The following is a 25,474-nucleotide window of genomic DNA, read 5'->3' as shown; positions in this document are numbered from 1 at the left end:
TCCATCTCTGCTTCTGACAGCTGCCGTTGGGGCGTAGTTTTCCCCCGAAGCCTTCAGTGAGCCGCACAAAGACTTTTCGGAGATGTTGCTGCACCCCACTGAGCACACAGCCTTGTCTAGAAGAGCCTGTCGTTTTTGTTGTCCAGATAAGGCATGGGAGCCTCCACCCAATCTGTCCCGTGGCCTCCCTCTCCAATGCCTCCCACCCTTTTTCCAAGAAGGCTGCTGTAGTAGGCAGCACTGGGCTGTTTTCACTTAAGGCGAGTTTGCCGCGAATCATGTCTCAAGTCTCTGGGAACTTCTGCGCATTTGTGAAAACGACCGGGACCGGCTCCGCCGGCGAGGAGCGCGCCTGTGTCCTGCAGGAGGCGTGTTCCGGGACGGAGGGGCACGAACACGTAACGGCGGGGGCGGGGAGGGGTAACTGGCGGGAAGACGCGGAGGGAGGGCGCATCTGGGGCGTGTGCGCCCCAATCCGAAGGCACCCGTGGTCTGGGTGCCCAGCGCGCAGAGCCTGGGCCGGGCCCGGGGTGCGGGAGAGAGCGCGAGTGTGATTCAGGAAGTTGAGTCTCTGACATCAGGGGCAGGACGGAGTTGGAGTGAAACCTCAAAAATGCGAGGCGGCGGCCAGCGGGAGGGCAGGGAACACAGAGGGCGCCACTCTCCCGACGGGCGGCAGGTAGGCGCGGCGCGGGGCGGCCCCCGCTGACCCCGCCACCCCAGAGTCGGCTCCGCGTGGGCCGGCGTGGCCTTCGGGAAGGAAACGCGGACCTCGCCTCCAGTCCTGATCGCTGTCAGACGGGAGCCCCGGGGATCCCTGGGCGACCCGCCTGCAGGAAGCTCGCCGGTGGACTGAAAGGTGAGTCTCAAGACTTTCTGTGGTTGTTGTGGGTTTTTTGAGATACAGTTTAAGCTGCCCTCTGTTTGGAAGGGGACTTCCCACTCACATGTTTCTTTAGAAGGATGAGACCAGCCCCAGAGAAAAGGAAGATTTAAGGGTTATTTCTAAATAGCCTCCTGCCTCTTCACACCTTCACTTCTAGTTTGTTCTTCGAGAGGACCCTCAGCTCTCTTCCATCTGCTTCTGGGTTCCTAGGGGCTCTGGGGTGCAGTGCTCTGACGCCAGTTGACACAGCTGCCCATAGGAGCGGCTGCAAAGGGACAGATGAACGTTCTGTCTGCTACTGAAAAACTCAAGGCCTGAGACTGTCCAAAAAGTATCCTGGGTTTAGCTCTTTCTAAATTATTCTAGGTGAAGCCAGATTTTCAATGGGGCTAAGAAAGTGGCCAAAACGAAAATATGGCCTGGAGCCAGGAGTGGGATGGGAACCTGTCTGCTATTCCCTGAGCCTCCTGGGGATTTGCTGTGACACAGATTGCTTCCCAACTTCTTTGAATCTCTGAATGGTCCCACTCCCAGCCCTCCACCCCATCTGTGAAGGTAGAATGGAGGACACAATTAACCCTGTTTCCCTAGTGTTTTGAAGAGCTTCACAGAAGTACATTATGTAATAATGGAGTTAAATACACTATAGCTGTTAGCTAGTAGGAACGCCAGTCCTGCCTAACCGAAAGGGAAACCAAAGCAGACAAGCACGGCATCATTTCACCGACCATGCTGGCAGCCAGTGTGCTAGGATTGCTGCTCCACGGCAATGCTCCACAGATTCTGTTGAATGAGGAAGGGGAGAGAGAGTGCACTTGATCATCCCAGGAGCCCCTTCCTTCCAAATCTGCTGCGTTTCATTCACTCAGCTAAAGTTCATAGGACCCTGAAGCTAATTTTGAGGAACCCTCATTTTGAAGTCCTGTTGGATAATGGGAGAGCCTTGAGTTGTAAGGAGCAGAGCTTAAAAAGTAGTGTTGATGCGTCTTGTTCCTAACCCTTTTACAAATAGTTTGCAAGTTCCATCTAAAGAATTCAGCAAAGATCTTGCCATGACCTCCTCGTCTGATGTGCCTTCTCTTTGCCCAGTGCTGGGCTGGGGAGGCCGCTGTATAGGAAAGTCTGATCAGGTCCTTCATTTCCTCTGAAATTTGGGCTCCCCCCCCACCCCAGACACAGTTTTAGGAAAGAAATACATTGCAAACATATGTTTCTCCAGCCTCCTTACTTTGTCAATATTTAGCCTGTGGAATACAGAAAGGACGACTTCTGCCTTTTGCCCTCAGGACTAAACCCAAGAGAATAACCAACACTCAACAAGCTGCATTACTGATTTCATCCAAGAGGGCGGTACATCCACCCCATCCATTTATTCAACATTTACTGTAGCTTCTGTGTCCCAGGTAGTGTGACAGGACTGGGGAGTCAAAAGATAGTGAGACGCTTTCTGCTTTTAAAGCCCCACAGGCTGATAAACACTTTGAGACAGATACAGAAATAAACTCGTGTTTAGAATACAGTCATGCACTGCATAACGACGTGTCAGCCAGTGACGGACCACATAGACAACAGTGGTCCCGTAAGATTAGTACCATATAGCCTAGGTGTGTAGCAGGTTATACCATCTAGGTTTGGGTAAGGACACTCCATGATGCTCGCACAACGACGCAATCACGTAACAATGCATTTCTCAGAACTATCCACATCATTAAACAACACATGACTGTCCTACACATCGTAATAGCAGAAGCTGTGGGACGTTGAAACAATCCAAAGGAGGGAGTGATAAAGTCCCCCAGGAGTTACTGGGAAGTCAGCACTGCAGAAGTGATGGATGAGCAGGGTGTTGAAAATGATTAGAGTGCCCAGGGAAGGAGTATCTTAGGCAGAGGAGAGAGTATAGGCCAAGTCAGTGGCAGGTTGTGGGAACTGCAAGTATTGGGGATTGAGCTGCTACTAAGAACGGTGAGGTCTCTCCTGTGGCAGTGGGAAGTCAGCTTTGGGTTTTAGGCAGAGAAACGGTATGGTCAGATTTGGAGAGAGAGCTAATGGCCAGATGGAGGCCAGCTTGGAGAGATGGGAAGCAGAGAGAAGGAGGACTCAACTAAGATAAAGGCAGTGGGAACTAAGGAAAGAGAATGGATTTCAGGGGTGTTTAGGAAGTAGAGTCAAAAGTACCTGATGACCAAGTGTGTGTGGTGAGGGAGCAGTGAGTGGAACAGAGGATGATTGTAAGGTGTTGAGCTAGGGCTGGGAGATGCATCGTGATGCCCGTAATGGAAATCTCACGAACTACAGGAGGAGTGGGCCTGGGAAGGGGATTGTGGGAGAAGAAGGCGATGAACACTTTAGACACACTTACGTTGAATATGCTCAGGAGATGTCCAGGTGGAGAGATATGGGAGGCAGTGGGTGTTGAGTCTGGAGCTCAGGGGGAGGTGGAGGCTGCTCCAATTTAACCATCTCAGATGTTGTACCAAAAAGCAGTGTTGCAGGCAGCTCAAGAGGCCTGTGATAACACCATCAGTGAGACCATGTTGACGCTGAAGAGTCTTGGATTTGTCAGTAGTGGCCGACGGGCATTATTTTCATGCCGTATGGTGACTTCTACATGACTCTTTCTGATTTCCTAAGGCTTTCTCAGGATGCCTTGCAGGGTGATACCTAAAGTGTTGGAGAGAATCCTGGGTTAAATGCACACTGGGTTGGAACACATCAGGCTTCCCTGATTGGGACAGAGGAAAACCACAGATATGGCCAAGCCATCAACCGATGCTCAGACTCAGGGCCACTGCTGGTTTAACCAGCACCTTAGTGAGGATTAGAAAAAAGCGTCCCCTCTGGGTGGACTCAGCTGCAAGTGGGATGGGTCCATGGCCTAGCCAGTGGAAAACTGCATTTACAGATGCATTTAACCAAACAAGCAAATCCCCAGGAATCACTCCCCGGTGTGAGAAATGAATGCTTTAGTTTAATTGTAAGATCTACCAAGGCCTCTCCAGAACTGATACCCCAAGTCTGCTTATTGCACCATGTGGGAGAGTCCTACCTTCATTAAAACAAGATGACTTTCTCAAACTAATTCTAAACCCCTATAGCATGGTACTTTAGGTCTGGCTGCCAGTGCCCAGATCACGATCTTATATGACCTGGTGTGGAAAAAAACCCCTCAAACTTGGAGCTAGACGGACATGGGTTCACTTCTTGCCATGACCCCTATTAGCTTCCCTTGAACAAGTCTTTGAATCTCTCAGCTTCATTTCTCTTGTATTTAAAATGGGGATAATTATTACTCACCAGGGCAATGGTTAGAATCAGAATCAAATTGAAAAAGAAAGTACATTTCATGTGCTACATAAATTGTAAGGTTCTATAAAAATGTGAGGGGTTTTATTATCATTAATAATGATTACTAATGCCTCTTGAAGCTACCAAATCAAATGGATTGTGTAGGTGTAGGATCCGGGCAGCATCTTAGGCCCAGACTTGCAGCTTTTTGACTGTATGAAATATTTTAAGGCAGTAGTTATAAAAGTCTCCTGCTGTCATATCAATGGCATGCATCTCTTCTGGCCCCTTCTCTTTTTTCTCCTTACCTAAAGTGGTCAGAGGCCACAGCAGTGAATCCTCTACTAATGCTGATGCAGGTTGTACACTGCACAAGGACTCCTGGGAGCTGATGGGGCTGAAAGCAGCCAGTTTTCCACTGGCTAGGCCGTGGACCCATCCCACTTGCAGCTGAGTCCACCCAGAGGGGACGCTTTTTTCTAATCCTCACTAAGGTGCTGGTTAAACCAGCAGTGGCCCTGAGTCTGAGCATCGGTTGATGGCTTGGCCATATCTGTGGTTTTCCTCTGTCCCAATCAGGGAAACCTGATGTGTTCCAACCCAGTGAAACTGGAATTTTATGCCAGCATCAAAACTTTCAAGTAAACAGACTTCTGTTTGGGGCTGACTGTTGATGAAGAACAGGAAGTAACCACAGACTCAAAGACTTCAAATGAAAAAGCACTTCAGAGATGAGCCGGCCCCACCCCCTCACTTCAGAGATGAGGAAGGGTTCAGGGAGGTGAAGTGTGTGCCCAGGGCAACAGCTGGTCAATGGAGGGACCAGAATCCAAGCTCTCTCTTTCTCCATTCAGGAAAAGTGGACACCCTTGAGGGTTTCTATCACTCAGACCTTCTGTCCCTCACACACAGGCACTCAAATGCTGGCAGAGAGGTCAAATGAAAGACTGCCTTGAAGGCTGAATCTTCCCTGACTGGCCTCTGGGGGAAACTACGAGCAGATCCTCAAGACATGTGGGCAGATCTCATCCTTTCAGGCAGTCTCCATACCACACCCATCCCTCCTGTCTCCTCAACTTCAGTCCTTAAGCTTTTCTCAAGAATCCCAAAGACCCGTCAAGAAGGGAAACAGCGTTGGGTGCCTTAATGAACGACAACCCTTTTAGTGTTTTGTGAAATTTGTCATGAAGACTGTTTTCAAACCAGTGGATGGGTCAGCAGTACGCATCAAATATTGATCTACAACTTACCGTTCAATGAGAAAGCTCCAAGCCAATCAAAGAAGGTCCTGAGGCTCCTCACAGGCACAGTAAGAGAGGTGAAACAGCCACGGGTAGACTTTTTCCCTTTCCAAGCAGCAAAAGGAAAATCTTTGAAGTTCTTTGAAGGGCCATCCCCGGGGCTGCATGACCAGGTCAGGTTTCTGACTTTTCTCCCACATCCGCGTGAGCCATCTGAAGAGAGCACCACCTGGGCACGTGAGTGGACCTTTTGTGGAGAGTGGGCAAGGGTAGCTGAGTTCCAAAATGAACTTCACACGAACCAAGATTCCTTTCCCAGGGCAACTCCCAAGGGGCCGTGGCAGTGTCCAAACTCAATCCCCGCCTCTGGGAAGAGACTTGCTCCCACGATTGTGAGCAAGCTGCTCCATGGAGTTGTTGCTAAAAAATGAGAGAAAACCTCATCGTTGCTGTATGTCTTGGTCGAAATTGAAGATTGTGTTTGTAAGGCATGCCAGGCTTGTCGTTGCTGTTCACTGTCTATAACTTCACCCTGCTAGGATGTTTTCCAGTTGACTTTTACTCTCCTCAAATACAACCCTAATTTCAAGCCAGATGGGCTTAAGGAAAGCCCATCAGCAATTTCTTTCCGTTTTCTGCAAGTCATAAAAGAAAATTGGCAGAAGAGAGGGAAAAAATATAACAGCAATGAGGATAGTTGCATGTAATCGTACTTTTAGTCTTCAAATTGTCCTGAGGAGGAAAAGTTGGGGGTCCACAAGTTTTGAGATGGATGTAGGGTGGGGGTTGAAGACAGAGAAAATCAATGGAAATGAGAAAGTTCCATTAGCTTTAGCATTATGGAACAGAATGGCACACAGTAGACATGCTGTGTCTTAACCTAAATGTCTTGTGACCGTGGCCACCTTAAACAAGAGAAAAGAATGCTGCCGCGTGAGTCAGGAGCCAGCTTTTTCCACCCCAGCCTGACTAAGATCCTGAGTCTGTGTCCTTTTGCTTGTGATTTCTAATCTGAGATTCTTAAGCAGCTCCACCAATGGGACAATGTGCCAGCTTTCAAAAGCCCCCCTGCTGTAAAAGCCCTGGCCGTAGCCCGGAGGCTCCAGAGAGCCACTCATGCACGCCGGCCTGAAATCACCCAGAAACTAACACTGGGGCCAAAGTGACCTTCCCAGTGATTAGGGATCCAGAGTAAACAAATGTTCATCCAACCGTCATTGGCTCCCATGAGTTTTTAGTATGCGTGCTAGGCTCTCAAGAGCCATTTGTGGAATAGTGGTGCTAAGAATCTGAGGCACATAAAAATGACAGTCATTGCTGCCTCCCAGCCTCCAGGTTTCTTTATGAGCGTATCACAGTTGTTCATTCAACGTCATGCTAGGCAGAAGTGGCAAAGCTGAAAGACAGCACACCACTCTTAAGGCCAGCCCTGCAGACTTACCCCATCTCTCCAGACCCTTTCTTATAAACGACTGATGGCTTCCACCCTCCCTTCTCTCTCCCTAGCTTCCGCTCGCGACCTGAAACATCCCCTCCCGCCCAAGGCCCACAGTCTGCTGAGTAGCAATTGCCAGCGCAGCACGGCAGTGGCCTAGATTAAAACCTCCAGGCTCGTTACATAGGTGACCCACACCATCCCCTAATGAAACCTCCACTGGGACGGGAAGCACATTTGCACACGACACCATCCAGACAAGACCTGCTAAGAGCCCTCCTGGTTTCCAAATTAGAAACTCTGATTCCGCCCTGTGGGATATTTGGCCCAAAGCCTTCTTTGGTTCAGAAAAAGGCAATGATGGGCCAGGTGCCTAAGGATACTTGCTGATTTCCAACTACTGTGTGTTTCGGGGTTTGCATGAGGATATTATTGGCCCCTCTGAGGATAGAGCTGATTATTACTGTGTTTTCGATGGATCGATGGCACAGATTTCCACAGCTGGCCATGGAAAGAATATCTCATTTCCAGACAGAGGCACTGTATTTCCCCCACCCTGTCTGGGACAAGGGGAGGGGACACAGTCACTGAGCATGTGCCACATGGGGAAGAAGATCTGATGCTCCTGACTGATATTTTCCAGGAGTAAGTTTTCAGTGGTTTAAAGAATATTATTCCTTTAATAAGGAATACTTAAACCACTGAGATGTGTGGTCCTTCAACATTTGGTATTGGAGTGAATGAATAATCACCTACTAAAAAAAAACTGTGACGTTTTATACTTCTTAAACAATTAATAATGGAAACTATACCATTCTTTTCCTTTTACCATCTATTAGCTTTCAAGAAATTTTGCATTATCTTCTCCCATATTTTTTTTAATGGAAGTGAAATTCACATTACATAAAATTAACCATTTTAAAGTGAACAATTCAGTGGCATTTAGTATATTCACAATATTGTGTAATCATCACCTCTATCTAGTTCCAAAACATTTTTATCACCCCAAAACAAACCCCCATACCCATCAAGCAGTTGCTCCCTATTGCTCCCTGTTCCCAGCTGATGGCCACCACTGGTCTGCATTCTGTCTCTACAGGTTTATCTATTCTAGATATTTCCATAAACAGTCATACAATATGTGACATTTTGTGTCTGGCTTCTTTCATTTAGCGTAATGTTTTCGAGGTTCATCCATGGTTTAGCATGTGTTGGTGCTTCATGCTTTTTCCTGGCTGAATAATGTTCTACTGTGTGTATGTACTACGATTTGTTTATCCGTTCGCCTGTTGATAGACATCTTGGTTGTTTCCGCCTTTTGGCTATTGTGAGCATGCATGTACGAAGATTTGTTTGAGTCCCTGTTCTCACTTGTTTCGGGTACATACCTGGGAGTGGAATTGCTGGATCATAAACTAATGCTATGTTGAACTTTATGAGGAATTGCCAAACTGTTGTCCCTTCTCCCGCATTTTTCTGGCATGCTTATAAATTCACTTTCCTTTCTTGAGGCAAATATGCATATTAAGTGGCATACTTTTCCATGCCTGGTCTCTTATTTGTGGTCTTTGATCTTATGCTTTAATGAGAGATATTAAATCCTGAGCCTTGTTGTCCTGGAGGTGCAGAGTTATTTGGATGCTTAAGAAAGAGAAAAATCAGGTGAACTATAAATCCTTCTCCATGTGACCAAGTAGGCAGCAAGAGACAGCAGCGGCAGCATCTGTGGGGCGCTGTGTGCAGGGGTGCCGGGCGTTGTGTCACGCACTTCGCCTGCTTCCTCTCATTTAACCATCATGACGGCTCGACTGTTGTCCCTGTTTTACAAAGGAGGAAACTGAGGTCTCTCCAAAAGCTTGGTTCTCTCTCCCTGGCTCCAGAGTATTACCCATAAGCCCCTTCTAGCAAGAAACTCTGTGACTGCCACCAGTGATGAATAAGAAGCTGTTCTATTTCTCAGGAGTTTACAGTCTATTTTGGCAGACAGATAAAAAGGCAATTATAATACAGTGTAATAAATGCCATGAGAGACGTCACAACCTCTCCCTTGGGACCCAGAGGCGGGGCACTTAGCCCAGCTCTGGGTGATAGACGTCTCAGAGAAGATGAAATCTAAGTGTGATACATTTTTTTTAAAGATTTTATTTTTCCTTTTTCTCCCCAAAGCCCCCCAGTACATAGTTGTGTATTTTCAGTTGAGGGTCCCTCTAGTTGTGGCATTGATATTTTACGTGTAAACCTTTGTGACCCATGGTAAGACTTGGCTCTCCCCCTTAGGGTCACCCTTTGGCACCACCACTTCATCATTGTATCCCCAGTGCACAGTATCTGGCATGTAGTAGCTTCTCATTAAACACAGCTTAATAAACACGTGCGCTTCTGCAGGTGGACCCTCTAGCCCCTGTCACACTGTTACGTGATTCCAACACTTGGGACAATATCACGAGCTTTCTCAAAACAGATATGGCCCAGAGATCAGGGGAAGGAGATGAGAAAAGGCCTAGAATGGCTTTTGTTCTCTCTGTGGTGTTCTCTCTCTGTCTGAGCAGGCTCGGTGTATATGGGAAGAAGAGAAGTGGGGGAAGAAGGGTGGGGAGGGGGCGGGAGGTCATCAAAGGGATTGGGAAGAGATCTTCTATGCCAGGTGAGGAGCCCATAGAGGTCCCTGGGATCCTAAAGGAGAAGTGAACTGGCAAACCACTTTCCAAACTGAAATTTCTGCGTTGCATCTCAAGGTTGTATTGTTGCCTCAAAGACTCTGAGCCTACAGCTGTACCGGCTATACCGTATCAGAGGCAATTCACCTCCGCCAGCAAGTTCGAGAAGCAGCAGCTTCACAGGAAGGTCACTGCTCTCCCCAGGTGGTAATTCTCGCTCCTCTTTCCCAGGGAGTTTCCGTGAAATCTGGGTGCCATCAGTTACCTTCGATCATTCACCTTCAGCTCCTGTCTGCTAAAGGAGAATTGTAACAACTCTTCCGAGGCCTGGCCGTCCTGCTTTAGAAGGCAGACGCTGCCCCAGTGAGGCTCCAACTGCGCTTTTTCCATATGCATTTTTTAAACTTCTCTGTGCCTGACACTATGCTAGAGGCTGTGGGAATTTAAAAAGCAAACAGGCACAGATCCCACCTTCCGGGGCCTACAGCCTATGACCTGGAGCCTTCGAGCACCTCACTGCAAGTCCTGCCTCCTCATTCAGAGGTGTGGGAAACAGCCTCTTCCCTGGGATTACAGTCTGTCCTGGGATCTCTGCTCCTAGTGCCGCCATCTCTTCCCTCACTGCTCAGGCTCTGGCCTGCACCACTCTCAACCTCCCTGACACCTGCTTCGTCCCTGGTCAGCTGGCCCTCCAGGCTCTGATCAGCTTGCCTAAGCCATGAGCTGCTGCTTTGGGCTCCAGCCCCAACTGTGAAAGCTCGACCATTGCAAGACCTTCTTGTTCTGCAGAGGCCCCTGTCCTGGTTCCCTCCACCTGCAGTAGCCCTACCCTGGTATGCCACCTTGTGACCTGGCCCTGCAGAGGCCTCTGCAAAGCCTGTATAGATACACAAGCTGTATATATAGATATGAGGGCTCAGGCTGCCAGTGATGAATATGGATGTCCCAGCCCTGAGGAGGTAATATATAGCCCTCACACAGCCACTCTTAAGTCTGGTTCTTTTCTGTCCCTCAAGACCATAACCAGTTCACTAAGCAATCGACAAGCATTTATTGAGCATCTGCCATGTGCCAACCCTGAATTAGGCACTCGGGATACCTCCAGGGAAGAGCTGTTACCTAGTTTAATCAGTGGCACAGCAGACGTGAACAGCATCTGTGCAATAATCTTTCACGCATTGTCAGGGAGGTGACGTAGGAGAGAGGGACAGAAATTTTCAGCTATGATGATCTCTGTGTAACCCATGATTCCAGAAAAAGCCCCCAGGCCTCTAAACCCTCCTTCCCTTCACCCATATCTGGTAGAGGTTGTACATGGCCCAATCTTTGCTACGTTTAACGGGCCAGAGCATCCCTCACTGGCTCTGCCTAAAATGACAAAAGGCATCTTTCCGTGCTACACACAGGAGTCATCACTGTGGTCTCTTTAGCATCCTTGAGCTCCTCACCATTGGATCACAAGCTCAGATACCTACGGGGGCCTGACAGGTAAAGCTAACGTCTACTGAACCTTACTCTGTGCCAGGCACTATTTGAACCACATTATACAGATTATTTAACCCATCTGATTTCCACAACAATCCAGTGACTTAGAATCTATTCTTATCCTTCTTTTATGGTTGAGGAAACTGAGGCACAGAAAGGTAAAGGAACTTTCCGAGGTCTGACAGCTGGTGAATGGAGGCGGGGGTTGGCCTTTGACCCAGGCTGGTCCACCTACAAAAATAACACAGACAATGTGGGAATGTAGGAGTGTGTGCTGGGAAACTGGAAAACTGGTCACTGGTCACATCTACCTCGTGGGCTTCCAGTTTGCGCCCTGTGATTTAGGTTTCTGTCCCTCTAGGACAGAAATCTCATTTGATTTCCACCAACCTTGTGCTAAACGTTAATAGCATTGCTACATGGGAAGGCTGAGTGCGTGTGTGTGTGTGTGTGTGTGTGTGTGTGTGTGTGTGGAGGAGCGAGAGAGAGAGGGATCCCTCTGAACTTGTGCCAACTGGAACTGGCTTTAGCTACCCTTGTGACCCCAGAGTTGAAATCAGGATTATGACCCAATTTAAGAATATACAAAGGGATAAAGTGTGTTAGGAGTTGGGGGAGAAGGAAGCAGAAAGCTCCCTGTGCACTCAGGTTTTCATACACCATAATCTGCCTTCATGGCCAAATGTGAAAAACATTCCCTGAAGGTCCCTGAGCCCAGCACATCATCAGCCACCCCCAGCCCTGTCCCTGGACGTTCAAGCCATAATAGGTAAGGAGGTGAGAAGGCAGAGGAAGTTTCCAAGGAGCAGCCCTCCTCCTCGGGCCACAACCTTGCGGAGCCCTCCCCATGGGCCAGGCTGCTTGCTGGATGCCCTGGATTAGAGCAGCTGGCTGGGAAAGCATGGAGGGAGGGCCAGGCTGGAGTGGAGAATGTTACCATGGTAACAGCAGGAGGTTGGAAGGCTCCAGATCTGGGCCAGTGCCCTGGCTACCTTGATCGGATTCTTTCCCTGAGCCAGCTGTGCTTTCCTGAGCAGGCTGGAATCCCTTCACTCCCGTCCTCGCTGCATTTAATCATCCCATTCTCCCTGCAGGTGCCAGCTCACATCACACCCTCTTTGAAGCCTAACCTAGCTTCCTCATGGAATTAACAGCTTCCTCCTTGCTGTTCCCATAACCATTTGTTTGCATTTCCCTTGAGACCCTTAATTAGTTGTGCTTTACAGTTCTTCTGTGCGCATCCATTTCCCCAACAAAAAATAAATTCCTTGACTTCACAGTCTATATCTTTAGTTCAATTTGGATTCTCTACCCAGGTAGGTGGAAAGTTTCTGCTTCTTGTTGGCAACATTATCTGGACAGCCTTAGAAAAGAGAGAAGTTCCTGTGCACACAGTGGGTACTCAACAAATGTGCACTCAGTTGTGTGCTGCTGTACTGCAGAGAGCGGAGATGGGAGTTCTTGGCCTCCTCTGCTTCAATTGTATCAACAACCCAGGCTCAGGCAAGGAAGACAAAAGCCAGCAAAGGGAGTGCCTTCCTCTGAGGAAAGACACGGAAAGCCTTTTGCAGTAATAACAGTGACGTAGTGAGAGGCCGAGTACCACACACACATGTTCTCTACTCAATCGGCTTGGCAACCGGAAATTACCAAATGGAATGATATCAATTCGTAAACACCAAAATATTCAGGAACACAGTCAGCCTGGGCTTTCCAACATGGTGCTAGCCTCGCTTTCAAGTGACGTCGTTGTAATATTCAATATGGCGGCTGTGAGGCCAAATCCGATCTCCATTTGAGGCCAGTGATCTTTGAAAGTCAGATCTCACTGCTGTCATCTCTGTTTCTTGGTACTGTCAGCCTCCCTGGAGATTCAAAAGTAGCCAGTCCCCAAAAGAGGCCTGCACAGTGTGCCTATACCCTGGAACGCCCAAGAATGTGTGGCATCTGAGCTCACTCGGATCCCAGGCTGAAAGAGTTCTCCAAACCCAGAATATTGAAATTCCAATTGGTAGACATTTTTTCCGCTGAGTATCTTCTTCTATCTGACCACAGTGCTGTGAGTGAACCCAGAAAGCAGCGTGGTGGAGTGGAATGAGCCCTGCACATTTAGGGGAAGAAGAATTGCCACATCATCCATGATTAGCTGTGAGATCTTGGGTATTTAATTTCCATGAGCCTCAGTTTCCTCATCTATAAAAATGTTCATTCATTAATTCAGCAAATATTTTCTAAGGGCAAAACATATCCCAGATTTGAGGATGTCATGATGGGAATAGATTCTATCTAGAAAAGAAAAAAGATAATTAAACAATTAGCCTAAAGCAGGTTCTGGGCTGTGGTAGGGTCACAGGGACAGTGGGAGGGGTGGCACTACCTAAATGAGGTCACAGAAGTTTCCCAAAGAGAACTGTGTTTCAGCTGAGACTTAACTGAATAGAGGCCGGGAGATTCCGGGGTAGTGGTTGGGGTGGGATTGGGGGAGAGCTGAGGGTTCCAGGTAAAGAAGCTTGTGTGAGGCCCCGAAGCAAGACAGGGACCTCAGATCTCGCAGAGTCTGAGAAACAGAAGGCTTTGTAAACTGAAAAGTGACTGGTTGCCTTTGTTCACACCTCTCTTGCTGCTTTTCAGGAGTTAGTATAGCGAGGACAGCATCACGCTGGGAAACTGGAAAACTAGAACCCTGTCTGCCCTGGGCCACTAACCAGCCTTGCAATTTTAAACAAATCTTGAACACATTTGTGCTCTTTAATTTATTCATGTATGAAATAAGGCAAGAATTCCCTCCCCTCCTCACATTACTGTCAATTGAATGAAGAAATGTTTGCAGAGCCTTTAAAAAATGAAGAGGAGTTGTAAGTGTAGGGTCTTTGACAGGTCTTTCCCAGTCATAAATAAACACGAGCCCAGTTGTGCATCAGCTGGAAGACTGGAGAAGTGATTGCATCAGAGTTTTTCTCTCTCTGCCCCCATTCCCAAGGGTCAGGAGATTAGGAGCAGTTTCCTTCTGATTGGTTTGGTGATATTTCATTTCAGTTCATAATCATATTTTATTTAAGGGAGAAAGCATGCTATTAATAAAAGGGTTGTTTTTAAATTGTCATTACTGAGCCCAGGGGTGGGGGCTTAATCCTGCATGATCCTGAGCTCTGGCCGAGGCATACTTTGAATAATGTGGCCTTGGAAACATTGATGCTGCTCTCTCCCCTGCTCACCAACTTTCGAGGCCTCCCTGGGGCCCATTACACCAAACCTGTGTTGTGCCCTCCAAGCCCTCTGTGAGGTCACCAGCCTTGCCTATACCACCTCGTTCCCCACTCTTGCCCAGAAGTTTTCTTCACTGCTATCGCCGTCCCAAACTCTGTGTGTGCTGCTCTCTGTTCCTTTGCTCTTGCTTTCCCATCTATCTAGCTTACCCCAACTTCCCTTCTCCCACTCCCCCGAATGCCCATCCCTCCATGTGGTAACATGCAGCACACGGCCAGCACAACCTCTATCTCCTCCTTCAAACTAAAGCCAACGCTTATCCCTCTCCTTTCTAATGGTCGTGCATTTTTGCACTTTCTGCTATTTACTTTAGCCTTTAATTGCTTTGTTATTTTTGAAAATTCAACTTTGCAGGGCATTTCAGTCTATAAAGAACTCTCATTTATATTATGATTGGACTTTCGCAACAACACTGGATGGTGATGAAGTCAGTGCGATTATCATCTTCCCATCTTACAGATGAGGACCCTGAGGCTTGGGGACTCAGGGACTCACTCTCACCTGGCAGGACTCACGGTTTTCTAAGTTTCATTCAGAAACCCTCCTAGGATAGAAACCAGTTCATCCGCTTCTGTTTTTCCTCTTAGCACCATCTTGATCTTGATAGTAAAGACTGAACTAATACTTCTCGAAATGAAATCCATATGTAACTACAGGAAAAATAACTCAAATGGCATATTTTATTGATGCAAAGAATTGCCGCCTCTTCGTGTATAAATAACAATGTGTTTGCAGCATTATTTTTATTTTATTATAGTGACCCAGTAAACAACCTAAAGGAGACTCACACACGTTCTCTACTAACCTCCCCACCCCCACCCCAGGGTTAATCAGGGGGCAGCCACAAATGCAGGTACCACTCCTTCTGCTTGCATGGCTCCACCACCTCCCAGCAAAGGATGGAATGTGCTTGTCCGAACTTGCTCAGCAGGGTGGACATGCTCAGCTAATCCTGGTAAACCTGGGGTCACTTGGGCACGTGGAGGATCCAGATTGCCCAGCACCACTACACAGCCAGGTGAAAGAGCCACTGGGGGTGTACACGGGAGTGGGGGGGGGGTCCCATTCTGCATTGGAGGCACAAAGACCTTCCAGCATGAGAGCAGATTTCCCAAGAATTTAGGCTTCTCTGACTACCTGGCAGAGTTGAGGAGTGATGGTTTTTACCGTGTCCCTACATCTGTCCAGAGTAATACCAATTAGGACTCTGAAGACTCGTACAGTTCCTAACAGCCTCGGAGCACATTCACACACATTGTCTACTTTGACACAAGGACACTTGAGGTGGGCATTCACTTCCTGTTGTTTGTTTACTTTAAAAAGTGTGTGCACATGGTCATACCTTCAGAATTGTATGGAAGGACTGAGAGCAGGCAGTCTCCCGGCCCAGCCCCCAGTATCCTTCCATACAGGCAACACATACTATCACTTTCTTATGCATCTTTCCAGATTTTTCCCCATTTTGGAGATGAAGAAACTGAGGACCAAAACAACCGAATGACCTTCCCAAGGACGCACACTTAGTAAGTCACAGGTGAGAATTTGAGCCGGCTTCTCATACCATAGTCCCTGAGCTTCCCCTGTACTTGTGGATCCCAGGTTGTCTTTTAGCCATGAATTCAGCTCATGTGAAAACCTACAAGAGTGTAAACAAATAAAAGCAAGTAAAAGTGAAAGCCAGCCCTGGAGGCCTGGAGCGCCACAGGCTCTCCACTGAGGACCAGAACTGCCTACCCGTTACGGCGTTACAAGGACACCCGCCCCTTCTCTGGCTGCTCCAAGCCAAACCCCATCTCAGGATCCTCTCCTGCCTTCTACTTAGCCAAGGCAGGTGCACATATTCAGACCGTTTGGCTCTATCAAAGTGTTCCCAGCCAATGTCCCATTTCTTCAAAACCTGATACTTTGAGGGTCGGTCTGATTAAAAAAAATGTATTCTGGACTGCTAATGGGAGAAAAAGCCTAAAGGCTGGTGTGGAGCCTGCGGGCAGTCCTGGCCTGAGGCCACCGGTGGAGAGCTGGGAGACCAGGCCTGAGTTCCCTGGCCTCTCCCTCCATCCCCCCACCTCCCAGTGGCCCCAAGTACTCTTCAGAGAGTCTTCCGTAAAGCTTTGAGGTCTCCAGGCCAGGATGGAGCAGAGGTGGTGGATGGGGAGGAGTGAGGAGGTGGGGCTGAGGGAAGGGGGCTGTGTGTGTGTGTCTGTGTGTGTATACATGTTAGTATCTACGGGGCGCACCCCCTGCCGTCCCCAGCTGAAGCAGCTTCTTCCATCCATGCTCCCAGATCACCTATGTCCGCTAATACCTGCAGCTTCCTCGGGGAAGAGCATTTCAGAGGCAGAGAGGGAGAAGTTTGGGGGTGAGGGCAGGCAAACTAAGGGGATCAGGGATGGGATGAAGCCAGTGGCAGCTCCAGAATTTCTCTATAGCAGGAACTTTAGGGGTAACAATCTGTTTGCCCAGAGGCACTTAAAGCTGCATTGACGAGACTGAGTCAGTGTCGTCTATATCAAAGAAAGAGGGTGCCGAGGCAAAAAAAAAAAAAAAGCGGGTGCTGCTTGCCTCAGTGGGAGCTCAATAAATAGTTTAGTGCACTCATATATGTCCTCTGCATTCACCAGCAATTATTTATCAAGAGTGTAAAAAAGGATGCAGTGTTAAGGATGCGGATTTAAACCTGCGCAGACAGGAAGTGGAGGTTCATCCTCCTGCAGCATCAGCTCCTCTGCACAACCCACCCCCGGAGTGAGCTTGCGGCCCCAAGCCTGGTGAATCCGCACTGTCCCACGCTGCGCCTTCCGCAGTGGGGAGCTAGGACTCAAAGAGAATGTTCCTGCTCCCTGCCTCTGTGATTTGGCCTTCACGTTTCAAGCCTTAATGTTACAGTAAGGTAGCTTTTGGCTTTTGATTGCCTCGAACTTGAGTTAACACTAAATGAAGGGAAGAAATGGAAAGGAAAGGAAAATAAGCCATATCTGTATGGCTTTTGAGTTGCATAATTGTATATTTTTGCCACTCCATTGGTTTTCAACTATTCCAGACTGTAAACCTCCTCCCCCCACCACTGAGAAAAATCTGTCATTCAGTTATTGCTGCGAAGTTTGCAGAACTCTAAGTTCTCTTCTCTAATATGAAAGAGAATTATGCAACTTTAAATTTAAGATCTATTTTTTAATTACCACCTGCGTGGGAGACCCTGAATCACACAAGTGCTTGGTTGTCTTCTTGCTTTTTCAAAAAACACTCTTTCCCTCCAAGAGGATATGACGTTTGAAGATTTAAGCGTCCGTGGTAGCAGTGGCCACACAGCCTCCCCTTTATTTGTGGAACAGAGAAGCCGCACCCCCTTCAGCCACTCCTGGCGCCCAGGTGACCTCAGAGCCTTGGCTCACACTTCCCCAAAATAGAACTTTACCTCCGTGCCTTACCACACCCACAAAAATTGGCTCCAAGGTCTTCTACCAAATAATTTTCAAGAGTGAAAATGGGAGCTGAATAACCCAGGTATTTCACTGTAACCATGGCTACAGGCTTTATTAGCATCAAGACCAGGATGTGGTCAGATCGGATATATACAGACAGCAAACACAAGGGTGAGTGGTGTCAGAGTGTGTGCCCATAAATTCTCCAAATTGGAAACGTAGCTCCTAATGGCTCTGATTCATGAAAGACTGGTGGGGGGAGGGAGGGGAGAGACGAGGAGGGTGCAGGGCTGCATCGGTAAGAGACGCTCAGGGTTCTAGTTTTAGCTTTAATTCAGCTTTTTAGTATAATCCTCTAACATACTACTCCGTTGCATTTGGGTTGCAATTTTCCCTTCCCAGTGTGCTTTCACATGTCTTGTCTGTTCTTCACAACAATCTTGAGAGAGATCTGGGACAGCTAATAGCCTCATTTCTCAGATGAGGAAAGGGCTCAGGAAGCTTAACTGATTGGCCCAAGGTCGGGGGCTTGGAGGACAACTGCCCCCGGGCTAGAACTGGGTCTTCTGACTCGCAACTTAATATTCTTTCCACTGCATCCCTCTGCCAGCCTCTTGTATCATGCCCGGGAACATTCTGATATGCATTAATTCCTCTTGCAAACATCCCTCATCATTATCATTTGTCTGATTAGCCAAAGACCAGGGCTACTCCATCAAACTGGAGGTTACAGCTGGAAAGTAAGGCTGGTCTTTTGCCTTTTGTCCTCGTTTGTCTTTTTCAAGCCCCCTGTGTGGCTCCCCCCCACATAGATGACAGCACAAAGAAGGGGTAACGTAGTCCCTACTGTGGAGGGAGCGTACAGTCCAGGGGCTGCAGGCTTCAAATGCCTCCAGGGACCAGGTATGGGACAGGACAGGACAGCGACCAGGTGGGTGAAGCAGGCAGGGTGGGACTAGGGTATGGGATGGGCACAGCATAGGCCCTTCTAAAGCTCCAGCAGATTGTGGCTATGTGGGAGGTTAGTGTGGCCAAATTTAGGACTAGCTAAAGATTGAGCATTTTATATGAAATCAGAGAAGGCAAAAAATAAAATAAAATAGAAGCGCCTGTGGGTTGGCTATAGCTCCTGGACTGCCAGTGAGCACTTACAGGAGTCTATGCCTTTGGGTCCCCAACAGCCACTGTTATATGTGCTGTTGTTCTGCACTCCTCTTCGTACACTTTCAGTCCTGTTAAAATGTGAGCTCCTCGAAGTCACAGAGACATCTTAATTAATAAAGTGTGTATCCATAGGGTGTGGCACACATGGCAGGCTTTCCAGTGTTTGATGGATGAATGACTGAGTGAACACCCCATCATCCTAGAAGAGAAGGTCCAGAGACTGAAGTCCTCAGCCTCCTGAGAATGGCAGCTGTGTAGTCACAGCAGGCTCTTGGAACTCAGGACTAGAGTCAAATCTCTTCTACACTTTAGTAGCTCCAGGGCCTTCCACAAATTGCTTAATCTCTGATAGCCCCAGGTTCGTCATCTGTTTAATGGGAATAAAAGGCCCACCTTCTGAGTTGGTGAATGAGGCCGTGTCTGTAAGGCCTTGATTACACACACAGAGTGGCGCACTTCCTAAGAGCACAACAAATGGTAGCTTTTTGATTCAACAGATGATTCCCTGTTCCTGTGAGAAGCGGTAAGATGTTTTGCCAACCCTCCGTCGTGAGGCTTCGGCCTCCCGAGGTGTCTGTGTCAAAAGAGGCGAAAGGAAAACAAGAGAGCACTCCAGCTGAAACGAGGAGGGGAAAGCTGATAGTGAGGGATAGGACAAGGCACCCCAAGAAACTAGATCCCAGAGGGCAGGAGGGCGGGAAGAGGGACGCACGCAGCTGGGAATAGATGGAGATCAAGTTAGCAGGAAACCAAGGGAAAGGCAAGCGTGTCTGCCCTGACGCCCTAGAAGCTGGCTAATCACGCTTTAGACCAGTTCACTGAAAAAGGGACCAAACTCGGATTAGAATAAAATCATCTTTTAGTAAATATATGTTTTCACCTTTCACACAATATGAATAGTATAATAACAAATATAATGCTATGTAGTTTTCAAGGCAATTTTAAGGCACCCACTGTGTGACGTGTACTTGGGCTACATGCTTTATACACATTATCTCATTTATTCCTCCCAGTAGTGCATTCATTCCTTAATGACAAACACTGCCGGTCCACTTTCTCCCAGGCGCCGTGCTAGGTATTGCGAATACAGCGATGTAGCAGGTAGGTAAGGCACACAGCCCTCTGAAAAATGTGCTGATACCTCTGTTTACAGAAGAGAAAACTAGACTCAAAGAGCTTGAGAGAATGTGGCTCAGACTCTACACCTATGTGAGTGGAGGAGGTGAAACTCTTGACTGTGCGTTTTCTGGTTTAGGAGAAGAAAAATCAGGAAACTTCCTTGATGATCTAGTGATGTAAATATGAGGAAGTGGTTGACTTGCTAACAGGCTGGAGAGATTGTATCAATCCCATTTAGCACGTTGGAATGTTCAGAGTATCAGAGAGACACGACTTATCCTAGCGGTGACTGAAAAAGACTAATTATTCTCAGAGTCTCTGGCGTGGACCCTTTGGAGACAGTGTAACAGGGATGAGAAGAGAAAAAAGGGAAGCAAGAGGGAAGAAGAGTAAAGGGAATGAAGTAGCTAGAGATTCTATGCCTCCCGTAAGAGAAAGTCAGAGAAAGCCCAAATGACAACCTTTTAAACTCTTTTCATTGTTCTTAAATTGTTCTCTGATTATTTCCCTGGCATCATCTTTGAGTAGACAGAAGGTGTCTTTTACCTCCCTGTACTTCCTAGCATAGCTTAATTAATACTTGATTGATTGAAAGATTGACTCATTTGAACCTGGAGTGAAATGTAGCTTTTTAATTTTCTTTTCTGCTGAACCTGAAATAGAGCATATAGTAATTAGGAAAGGATCACTTGTTATCAGAAAGTCCCAGCTACAATGAGCTCTTTGTAACTAAGCAAACGGAAGGTAGGTGATTGTTTAGGAGCTCATAAAGCACAGCCCCCACTCCCAACTGCTTTCAGTGATATGGGATTTTCTTGATCGTTATTTCCTCCTTAAATGAGGATCTGGCTAAAACGTACGCTAAATGGTGGGTAATTGTCATAAAAGTCTGACCACAGATGTGACTGATGGCCACTTTTCTATGCCCTTTATTGAGGCTGCTCTCTCTCTCTAATGATGTGGTTTGACTGATTAACATTTTTTCAAGATTTCTCTTCTTTCAGGACCCTTGGCTTAACTGGCATGACTTCATTCATTCATTCAGCTATATGCCAGACTCTGGGCATCCAAACAGAATAAGACAGGCAGGGGCCTTGTTCTCATCGAGCTCATTTTCCAGTGCAGGAAGACAGTCAATAAATGCATAAACAACAGTGACGAGAGCATCATATGTGAATGAGAAGTTTCAGAGGGGGAAGTACTACAAAGGCAATGAGACAGGATGGCGCGGTAGAGGTTGCCTGGGGGCAGGGTTCTTGGATTACTTGGTTAAGAAAGGCCTCTTGATGAGGTAACCTTTGAGGTTACATTTGAGTGGAAATGCTTTTGAACTGAGCTCTGAATGTTATGAGTAGTCAGTCACACCCAGATCTGAGAGCAGTTGTACCAAAGGGACAAACAAGGTCCTGAGAGGTGGACAGTCCTGAAGTAGGTGTGCCCAGGACACAGTGACTGAGGAGGGGGTTCAAGAAGAGATTAGAGAAGGAGGCAGGGCCAGATGATGGAGGCCCTTGTGGGCCATGGCAAGGAGTTTAGATTTCACTCTCCAGGAATTGGGAAGCAGTGGTGAGTGGAGGTGCACGGGGTGAGGCAGAACGGGCTATAGAGAGGGAAGAGTAGAACCGGAGACTGGTTGGAGGCTGTCGCAATAATCCAAGTGAGAGATGATGGACACCTGGCCACGAAGTGGAGAGAAGTGGATGGATTTGGGATACATTTTGGAGATTGAGCTGATGGGACAAGCTGATGGGGTGGAGGTAGGGGTGAAGCAAAAGGGGCTGCCGTAACAAAGTACCACAAACTAGCGGGCTTAAACAACAGAAATGTGTTGTCTCACCGTTCTGGAGGCTAGAAGTCCAAAATCAAGGCGTTGGTAGGGTTGGTTTTTTCTGATGGCTATGAAGGAAGGATCTCTTCCAGGCCTCTCCCTTGGCTTGTAAATAGCTGTCTTCTCTAAATGTCTCTTCACATTGTCTTCCCTCTTTCCATGTCTATCTCTATGTCCAAATTCCCCCTTTTTATAAGGACACCAGTCATATTAGATTAGGGGCCCACTTTACTCCAGTATGACCTCATCTTAACTGATTACATCTGCAAAAATGCTGTGTCCAAATAAGGTCACATTCTGAGATAGTAGGGGTTCAGACTTCCGTCTAAATCTTGGAGGGGGGAACAAAATTCAACCCATAACAGGAGGGAATCAAGGACCCATCTTCAGTCTTCTTAGTCCAAGCATTGAAAGAATTCATTCATTCATCAAATATTTATGAGCACCTGTTGTATGATAGGCACAGAGCTGTATGCTTGTCAGGTCATACAGCCGAGTGAGAATCGCTGCTGTATAGGAGTTTGCAGTGAGTATGAGAGAAACATGTCAACAAGTGCTATATCTACATATTAATGTATGTAAAATATTAATATATATGACTCTGTACTTTTCTGTATTCTTTTAATTTTTCAAAGAAAATTAATTATAATGCAATAAGGTAAAGGCTATGGTGGGTTCCTGGCTCTATGAGAGCTCAGAAGAGAAAGAAATCCATTTGGGGAGGTTTGGGAGTGGAGGACTGATTGTCACAGAGGAGGCTTGAAGGACAAGGAGTTCTCACATGCAGGGACCCAGGGAAGAAGGCGAGGAGACATTCCAGGCAGATGGAATAGCATGTGCCAAAGCATGACAATGGGAGAGAGCAGGAATGTTTGGGAGAGCCTAAGGAAAATGTGGCACGAAGGATGGTGGTGGGAGATGAGGCTGAGATCGTGGGAGGGACCAGCTCGCAAGCGATTTGTCCTCCTTGCTAAGGAGTCATGATTATCATGTAAGTGATGAAGAGCCAAAGAGGGGCTAAGCAGGGGGACCATGATCACCTTCAGATTTTAGAAAGATGAATTGGAAGAAGGAAAAGCTAGAGACCTATTTGAGGCTCGGACAAATGCAGTAGCAATGGGATGAAGAGGACGGCAGCTTTACTGCTCGGGGCCCTTCGCTTCTCCACCCTCTGCCCTCTATGCTCACATCACCAGAGCTGCCAGCCTTAAACCCTGCTTCGCCTTCAGTGCTTGTGACTCCAGTGGCACTGGCCTGCTTCTCTCCTAGAGGGTGCCTAGCTCTTTCCCACTTCAGAGCCCTCAGTCTGCTGTTCCTGCCCCGTGGAAGGCCCTTCCCTCAGCCATGCGCACACCTGGATCCTTGTCATCCTCAGATCTCAATTTGAAGTCACCTCCTAGAGGCAGTGCCAATTATTTCCTTTATAGCGCTTACAACATGTCTTGGTTTATTTGTTCATACACTTGTTTATTCTCTACGTTCTTCCTGTAGAAAGTACAGAGCTTTACCACATCTGTGTCTTTCATGACTCCATCTGCGGAGCCTCACACAGGAGCTGACACATTCTAGGACTCAGGAAATACAGTGGCAGAAGGAAAGAAGAGAGGGAGGGAGGAGACAAAGGGACAGTTTGGTGGGGGGAGGGAGGGAAGCTCGTGTCCCACTCTGCCCAATAATGTGAGACCCACAAAGGGAGGGTGAAGAGACTGCATTCAAATCCTCATAATGCTGCTTCGGAGTGATGGCCGTACATATTTTAATTCTGAAGTGGTTGCTTTGACAAAGAATAATGAATGGAGTAATTTAGAAAGAGTCTCCCTACTATAGGAAAACCAGAGAAGGGAGAAAAAGTGCCTTTTAAAGAAGACCTATATAATCAAAGTCATGACTCCGGAACCATCCCAAATTCTGAAAAGGCAAACAAAACCACCATTAGCTAAGGAATCGGGGATGTTTCTTTCGGCCGGCCTGTTTCTTTGGGGTCAAATAATAAGGGCTCACATTTACTGCCAGGTTCAGCCGGGAAAGGCTCTACATCTCCTGACTCATTTAGCTTTACAACAGCCTATTATTATCAATTCCATTTTACAAATGAGAAAACTGAGCCCCAGAAAGCGAGGTTAAGTAACCTGCCCAGTGTGATAGTTGGTGAGTAACAGAGTCAGGATTTGGTATTTGGTCCCAGAACCAGCACTCTGAAGCACTGAGCTAAACCCCACCTGGGTCAAAGCTGCATCTCTGGAGAGCTGTTGAACTTATCTCATACGTCTTATAATCATTACCAACATTAGCTTTTTGTCACTTGTATTAGTCAGGATAGACTAATTGCTATAGCAAATAATCCTGAAATCTCAGTGGCTTCACCCAACAGAGATTTATTTCTCATTCATTGCACTGGTCACTGTGGTCAGCAGGGTGCTGTGCTCCACGCAGTCATTCAGGAAGACCTTCCATCTCTGCTATCCCAGGGGCCTTGAGTCCTCCTGTGGGTCCTTTGCATCTGGCCAGCCACTGAGCAAGCAGAGAGAGAACATGGAGGGCCTGGAGGAGATTTCAGGAGCCAGGCCAACGTTCCCTTGGCCAGAACTCAGCCACATGGCCCCACAGAGATGTAAGGGGGCTTAGAAGTGTCATCTAGCCTGTGCCCAGGACGAGGATGTGGCGAGCATCTTGCCAAGTGCTGCCTCAATGCTTATTTTTAAGGACTTTTGCATGGGAGACCTGGCGAGGCGGGGTGCTGGGAGTCAGAAGACATTGGTTTTGGCCCTGACTCCACCAATTGTCAACTGTGTCACCTCTAGCAAGTCGAAGCTTCTTTTGGTGCCAGATTCTTTATCAACAAAGTAGGGAACCCAACCAGATGACCCATCTCTGGATTCTTCCAATTCAGAATGCCTATATGCTAAAGCATCACTTTATTATTTTTAATACCCATGGTGCCTTAATCATTTCTATATTGATGATCTATTTGTGCTTTTGTTCAAAATTGCAACCATAATTATAACATTGATTCCAAGAGAAAATACTATCTGTTTTCCTATAAGACTCAATATCTAGTTACACACCATATATGCATACCCTCGGGGGGAAAAATGAAGCTCCCACTTTGTATTTGGACTAGTTGCTTGAAGTAATTAAATTGGGGAAAATACAGATATCTGTTTCATCATGCTTAAAGCCAGGTGTAAGTTATACACATAATATTCCATCAGCAGATTGTTTGCTGTGCTCTGACAATTTTTGTACAAACCAGTACTTACATCTATTAGAGGGCATCTGAGCTCACCAGGTTAGCAAGGTGAGAACCATCAAGAAAATACATATCCAGAGCAGCAGAGCCAATAACTGCTGACTGAGGCTCTGCCCTGAGCCCTCGCTGCCAGAGAGCCTCGGTTTCTAAAGTGTGTGATACTGTTGTAACCATAGGGGTTCTGCAAGGACTCAGGGTGGCTTTGAGACTGGGGCAAGGTTTGGGCAGGCAGGGTGGAGAGGCCTGGGGCTCAATAAGATGTTTTAAACCCCTAAGAGAGATGGCAGGGAGTCAGGCCAAGACTGTTTGATGGGATTCCTATTTAAGAAAAGATGAACTATGCCAGACTTGGAGCCCTTGAGAGGAGACTAGACTAGGGCTAGCAAGGGGAGAGCAGAGCCCAGCCCGGGGCACTTCCTCCTGTCCCTGTGC

General features: G+C 47.4%; 1 long non-coding RNA gene across 1 annotated transcript in view; it reads left to right on the top strand.

The window, feature by feature from the left end:
• The first annotated feature begins 251 nt into the window (after positions 1 to 251).
• LOC124250460 (uncharacterized) overlaps positions 252 to 25,474 on the top strand; it is a 32,297-nt gene continuing 7,074 nt past the window's right edge. The window contains exons 1-2 of the long non-coding RNA XR_006891560.1: positions 252 to 859; positions 15,709 to 15,793. This is a non-coding gene — a long non-coding RNA (uncharacterized LOC124250460). The remainder of the gene's footprint in view (positions 860 to 15,708; positions 15,794 to 25,474) is intronic.

Source organism: Equus quagga, chromosome 13 (genome assembly GCF_021613505.1).
Source record: "Equus quagga isolate Etosha38 chromosome 13, UCLA_HA_Equagga_1.0, whole genome shotgun sequence".
Lineage (NCBI taxonomy): Eukaryota > Metazoa > Chordata > Mammalia > Perissodactyla > Equidae > Equus > Equus quagga.
Note: the sequence above shows the minus strand (reverse complement) of the source record. Positions and strands in the feature narration are given on the sequence as shown.